General features: G+C 41.4%; 1 long non-coding RNA gene across 1 annotated transcript in view; it reads left to right on the top strand.

The window, feature by feature from the left end:
• The first annotated feature begins 347 nt into the window (after positions 1–347).
• LOC148001140 (uncharacterized) overlaps positions 348–7,427 on the top strand; it is a 33,644-nt gene continuing 26,564 nt past the window's right edge. The window contains exon 1 of the long non-coding RNA XR_015638565.1: positions 348–486. This is a non-coding gene — a long non-coding RNA (uncharacterized LOC148001140). The remainder of the gene's footprint in view (positions 487–7,427) is intronic.

The raw sequence follows: 7,427 nt of genomic DNA, 5'->3' as shown, positions 1-7,427 counted from the left end.
GATCAGTACATGTGAGTTTACATCTGATCCACAAATAGGAGTCAGAGAGCGAGAGAGAGAGAGAGAGAGAGAGAGAGAGTCTCATAATCCTTCTTAAACATTCTACCAACTCATTCAAACTTCCCTGTGGACACAATTTTAAAACAACTCCTCTTGGTTTATTACTGTGCCCCTAAAACTGTGTGCCTCTCAACCCTCATCAGAGAACCTTTACTGAGGCTTGCAACTTGTCAAGCTGCAGAAAATAAGAAAGTATGCAGTACTCAGTCTTACATGGTATGCCTTTCTCACAGTCCTCCTCCGCCCAGGATCTATGAAGAAGAGGAAGTGAAAGTTTATAAGAGCCTGAGAACAGAGATGGCTACAATGACAGTGCTCTCCAGACACACCAGGGTAATTGCATGTGGGAACTCACAGGTAATGTGACAACTGGCATAAGACATGAGCAAGCTCAAGCCAGATGAAGTTGTCAGCCTGAAAAGAGAGGTGGGTGTAATTTTGTAATCCTTTATAAGTTTCCTTGGTAATAGCAGCCAGCTCTTTCCTGGATGAGGAACTATTAGAATTTTATAGATTCTTGGATAGGAAGAGTCATTTTTTCAAGAGTGTGGCCCCTGTTATATCTACCACACAGTCAGGGCAGGCACAATTCGCAAGAGTATTGAGTCAACACAAATTGGATTGGATGGTGAGGGACGTGAGAGGAGTTTATGGAGGGGTTTCTATGATCAAAATACACTGTGTAGAACTTTCAAAGAATTAGTAAAACTGCTCATAGGATACTTTCAGTTCAGCTCCTCTCTGTCTCTCTGTCTCTCTGTCTGTCTCTGTCTCTCTCTCTCTCTCTCTCTTTGTGTGTGTGTGTGTGTGTGTGTGTGTGTGTGTGTGCATGTGATGTGTGTGGATGTTCTTGTGTGGCTTTGGTATACATATGAACGGTCAATCTCAGCTACCTGTCCTCACAGTCCACCCTGTTAGGGAAAAGGCCTTTTTCGGTTGTTCAGCACTGTATGTGCCAGAATGTGTATGTGCTTTGGTGTGTGTCATTTTGACTGTCTTTGAGAAGAGTTGCTTAAGTAGGTGGTTTGGAGTGGTCAGAAGGTTAGAATAAACAATGTATCCTAATCCAGTGTAAGTCCTATGCAGAGTCTTTCTCTGCTAAAAACGCAACAATTCGGGCATCTATAGCTTGAGCACTTCACAAACTTATGGGAATTTTCCTGTATATAAATCCCTTCTAGCCACATGAGCATTGGAATTCTAAACACATGCTGCCTTGCCTGAAACTATGGTGGCTATGGGGATCCAAACTCAGGTGGCTATGTTCGTCAGGCAAGTGCCTTTCCTGCTGAGCCACCTCCCCAGCCCCCCAGTTATGCTTGATACCTGTACATGTATGTAAGAACACATATATAAATTTCTACATACATTTGAAAAGCTATATCATTTTGGATACAAGTATGGAAAATATTTCTGTACTCAGGAAGGAAGCACAAAATTGTTGGGTTTGCTTTCTTAATTTAATTAAAATATTGGCATGTCATGACACTTGGCAGTGTTTTGTGTTCAGCGCGTGTCTGCTGAACAAGCCATTTTATTTTAATGTTAAGCCTACACATATAATTTTAGAATAACATTTGCAATATTAGATATTTTGCCCTTAACAAAATGAGCTTCTTTGATTCTACAAATTGGATGAGGAAAGTTGAATCATTCTTGGAATTCACTCAGGTTTTGCGTGTAAGGATCTGGTGTGACTGGTAGAACGTTTGTACCCTTTCACTCTGCAAAATCGTTTCTTAAAGAAGTAAACGTGACAAACTTTAAAACATGGTACTTTCTGTTCTTTTTGTCACGTTTGACTGTCTTTTAAGAGAGTTGCTTAACTGGGTGATTTGGGTTGGTCATAGAGTTAGAAAAAATGTATCCTAACCCAGTTTGAACCCTGTGCAGGATCATTTGCTGCAAAAAGAGCAACACTCTAGGTGTTGACAATAATCTGTGCTCTTCTCCAAGCCATGGTGCCCTGGGACTTTTACACTTGTAGAAATGCGCTAACACAGCACAGTTGCAGCTGTGCATGGGGTTTCTGTTAATTCTTATGGAATTGTCTTTCCTAGTACACGCATCAGTGGAATTGTACATATAAGCTGGTTGAAAACCCAGTCTTGCCTCCATTTTGTCTAGTCCATGCCCTCACACTTTCAGGTGGGTACCAGTTGGGAATACTTACTGAATGTTCAAAGGCAGCCACCTAAGATGACTCATTTTAAGGTCTTTTCTCTCATGGTATAGAACACTTGATTGGACTTCCACATCTGCTTGCAGGCCACAATCTGTCAAGAAATGCTATTTGAAAATGTTTTCTATAAACTCACAGTTTGGCCAATGAAGTGTTGCTTTGATGAGGTGTGGGGATTTCCTAAATGAAACTCTTATTTCATTTTTTTTAATCAGCTGAGACCCGAGACCTTACAAGGAATTGTTACCTCAGCGAGTGCATGAAATCCTTATCAAGTAGAAGGTCTTCTAATTAGGTCACTGCCAGACATGGTCTCTCCTAACTCAGCATTCAGCATAAGCTGTATTCTAAATCAGGAGGGAGGAGAGCATAGAGCAAGCTGATATTTCAAAGCCAAAGAAAATGTCATCCTTTTTACCCTTTGGACAGCAGACAACATCTAGATCTGAGACACACTGAATCACAGCTCACAGTAGTTCAGTCCAAGCAGCTCAGTTCTCAAAGGAATACCTTTTATCACAGCATATATTTTAACCTAGGGAGACCCAAGCTTATAAACATATACATGAGTCTCATCAAAACACTGTGAGCTGCTCGGCAGAACAGTTCACCCTTGACCTGATAATGACTGCAGTGGTATGTTATAGACATCTTACAGCAAACCTACAAGATTTGGGCACGACAGCCTTCCTTTCCTTTATATTTTTCTTAGTCTCGTTTGCTCTTGCAAGATAACAACAACAACAACAGCAACAACAACAACAATAGAACAACAACGAAAAACCAGAAAAAATACTGGTGAGTTATTCATCATTGCCTTATTATTAGTGTAGGAGTCATCTTCATTCTGCAAAATAACAGTAAAGCGCCCCACATGAATTGCAATGGGCTACAACAGCTCACCAGATGTAGCGGTACCTCTCTATGAAAATAAACGGAATGTTTTCTCTAATCAATCAGAATGAATAATGCTCATAGGCTTGGCAGTGACTAAATCAGGGCTGCCAGCTCCCGCACCCTGCATGATTTCATCTCTCCAAGCAGACTAAAAAAATGCTTTCTCTCCTTCACACTGGACAACTTTATTTTCACACGTTCAATTTAACAAAGCTCAAAAGGAATTCTAAAAGCTTCGCCTGTCTCATAAAATGTTTACCAGATATCTCTCCAGGATGGCAGCCGGCAGCTCAGTGGCTCATAATAAGGGGGAATGAGGAGAGTCTAGAGAGGAACATAAACATTCAGGCTGGGGAGGAGGCCGAGTACTGTTAGTCATGCTGCAAGGTCACATTTCCCAGCAATTTTATATAAAACTTCATTTAAACAATCGCTTGGTATGGAAAATACTGGAAGGTATAGAGTGGCCTCGCCTGTTTAAATCAGGCTCGGAAGTGTGGTTGAGTCGATGATACATATTTGAATATTTGGTCGTGGTAGTCTATCTTCTGAATTTGTAAATATTTCCATAATTATTTACCACAGTGACTCAAAATAAGCAGAGTCAGTGGAAGGGGGCTTAATTTTCTCCCTGTCCTCTCAACCTCCTTGTTTATGACAGGCAATTAGGTGAGATGTTCAAGGACTGAAGAATACATAGCAGGGCCGGAGTCACTGCTCAGCCATGAAGGGGACATACTGCTATGGCGGGGCCTGCACTCACAACTACCTGAACCCCAGCTAGAGAGCACCCGGATACCTCTGGCCTCCCAGGACATCCCAACTCATGTGCACATACTCACACACAGATTTACACCATATACATAAGCAAATGTAAAATAAAATAAACCTTTGGAAGAAGGAATGTTTGACAGACACAATGTGCTAAGGTTTTACCTGGGTATTTGTTTTCATACGTACATAAGTACATATTTCAGTTCAAAGTGATTGAGACACAGCAGTTTATTTAAACGCCAAGGCCTCTTTGGAAGAGATGAAAAGGATTAGAGCAGAGAGACTTCACTCTCTTACCCAAGAACTGTGGCTGTAAGAACAGATGTGATCTCAGCAAACCAGAGGACAGAATCTCTGTGTCGCATCCACACCTTATACTGCTATTTGGACAGCAGCTTCCTTCCTCTTTAATCTTCACAGACTCCTTCCTTCCCTTTCTAAAGACTCCTTGCTCTCAGCTCTTTGCAAAGCTAGCCTTGAGTCCTCCATTCTGGATTCATGAGTGTCGACGTGAAGCAGTACATTATAGATGTGAAGGCTTCTGGCAGCTCTCTGGAATACTGTCAGCAAAGAGAAATAGGCTTCTCACATGCTTCCTTCTCACTGAATGCTGCTATTAAGTAATGCTTTGGTTCATCTCTCTGGCTAGAAAATACATGCGCGTGCGGAAACACACACACATACACACACACTGGCATCTAGAAGAAGCCATTACAGTGATTGGCTACACTCTGCCACGCTTCACTGGTTAGGACAGGCTCTACTCACTGGTGGCCAAGATTACACTAGTGTGCAGAGGATGTCTACGAATGACTGCAGAGTATGGCCATGCTACCGCACACATCCTAAATGGTGGTAAGTCATTGCCACCTGGTGGCTAGAGTGAGTTAACCTCTGTAGGTGATTGATGTTGCCTAGGATTGAAAACTCACATGATCTTACTGACTTTTGGCACTGGAAAGGGTTATCCAGTGACAGGTGGCTTTGAGAGATAAGTAGTATATAAATTTTTACTCTAAAATACTTTCCATCTCCATTTCTGTACTTGTAATGACCTAATCTCTCTCCTCCCTCCCTCCCTGCCTCCCCCCTACCCCTCTCTTTCCTCTGTAGAACCAGAGAACTATCTTACAAAAGCTCCAAGCTCATAGTTTTGTATAACGCAGCACATTCAGAGACAGGCTTTATTCCTCTGAATATATCTTGATTGCCATGTAGACGTAGCTGTAAATTCTTTAAGACCATCATTCTGATCTGTGGTTTCCAAGATTGCTTTGACATCAAATATACGAATAAATCGATCCCTTAAGATGATAATAGCGTCACGGTGTGTCAGAAGTAAGGTTTTATTTTGGATGCTAAAGATAAAAAGAAAATAATGTTTCTAACTTCCAACATGGAGCCCGTAATGGCTGCCACATGATGTTGAGAGAGATAAAAACGTAAGGACCAACAGAAAAATTAACAAACAAGTATATGTCAGCTATGGTCCACATGGTTTAACTTGGTAACGAGGTGATCAAACAAAGAGATAAGAGATCCAGTGCTTTCTTTTTAAAAAAATATCAGTAATAGATTAACAAAGTGGGCATCATCGTTGTCACCTCTCAGAGCAGCCCAAGGCAACGGCAGAGTGCTCACAGAAGCAGCATGAACCTAATCAGTTATTCATGTCCTCCTTTCCTGGGCAATTTTCTGTTTCCATAGCTGCAGAAACATCATGGAAAATCATGTCTCAGATGACAGTTTTTCTTTTTAGCCGTGGCAATAACTTTGTCTGTGTCCCTCTCCTTTTGTGACAAAGTGCCGTCTTGGGAAAGGTTTAGTTAGTCTTTGTTCTGCACAGGGTGGTTCAACTACATCCCCCTGTCTTCTTTTTAGTATTGACAGAAATGACCCGGAGAAGCATTTGAAATGAATAAACTCATTTTCTGAAATCATATAAAAAATGTGCCAGTGTTAGAGGACTGCAGAAGCAAGCCTTGTACTGAAGTTTAACAGTTCGTGCTAGAGACCATACTTATCTGTCCATCTTCAGCTCGGAGTGTACAACATATATTTTTCAACCACATAAGCATACATACAAATACAATAGAAGGAGGTTAAACGCCCCTCTTCATTTCTGTCAGCAACATGTTTCCTTGCACATTGTATTTCTACAGGACCACATAAAGGCAGCTATACACATCAGGAAAATATACTTCTGACATTCAAAGTCAATGATGCAGATAATGGAGAACCAACATCCTCAGTGTGGGATACGAACTGTCCTCGGTACCCAGTCCAGATGTTGGTAACAACCAATAAACTGCACTATATACATACATCGGAAAGAGGCAGCTGGAAGGCACGGCCTGCTTAGCTAGATTTATTAGGCGAGATCTTTAATCTGCCATATGGCAGCTTGGCTCTTCCACTCAGCACAGCCCTACTGAGGAAATGGATTGAAGAGAGATGACCAGCCCTCCCACAAGCACAGATGACCCCCGTGGGAAAGAAGCTCTCGCTGCAAGATTTTTCACCAATGTCACCCATGATATGTGTCCTTGTAGTCCATTATGCCTCAATATGTTTTCAATCAGAGAGGGGGGCCTCCATTATCCCTCCTGTTTAGAGAAACCTCTAGACACTGTGAGTGGGGTGGTTGGTGAGAAGGAGAAGGCAGGGCTGAGATCCATCAAGTCAGTCCGCAGAGCTCCTGTCTGTGATTAAGACAGTTTGCCTAGGAAATACAAACTAAGGGTTTTGCGATGCTTTACAAAGCTATTATTCAAGGAAATGGAAAAGCAGCATTGTGTATGATGTTTAGAATACCAGTGAGGGAGAGATACTTTTTCCTTCCTGTAGAAGATGACTGCCTGAGAACCACTTCTCTTGAGTAAAACATGAAGCCCACTGCACACAAAGGCTTCAGTTGGAATGACTTGTGCCCCCTCTCCCTCACATGTGCGTGTGCGCACACACACACACATACACACATGCAAACACACACACACACACTTCTGCATCCTTTACATTAACATCCAAGAGAATTCTGTTAGGTATTGTCATTGTGAAATATGTGTATTAACTGTCTTTTCAAGTTAACACTATAAAACCTTTTTCTGAGTAAACGGAATGAAAAAAAATGCTATAGATCCTAAGGTCATTACCTATTTTCTTGGTAAACATTCCAATCCCAGTGTCCCTGAGCTGTTCTTATTAAAAAGGAATATATATATATATATATATATATATATATATATATATATATATATCTTTCAAAGGTAAATCCAGTGAGTTTTAAAGTAAAGCCTTGTGAGCAGTACTACTCTCTTTGTGATATTTCTGCTCAAACAACAAAGTCCGAATTCTAGATAGCAGAAACAACCTGCAGGGCAGTAAAACAGTGAGCGGCAACTAGGTTCAAATGTCAATGCTGTGAGAGTCAGGGTGAGACTGGATTTACAGGGAAATATGGGGGAAATGCTTAAAACCGAAAACCACAATCACTCCTTTCCAGATTCTGTGTGTA

The sequence above is a fragment of the Rattus norvegicus genome, chromosome 15, assembly GCF_021556685.1.
Source record: "Rattus norvegicus strain SHRSP/BbbUtx chromosome 15, alternate assembly SHRSP_T2T, whole genome shotgun sequence".
In the NCBI taxonomy this organism is placed as follows: Eukaryota; Metazoa; Chordata; class Mammalia; order Rodentia; family Muridae; genus Rattus; species Rattus norvegicus.
This window is presented reverse-complemented; position numbering and strand designations above follow the sequence as displayed.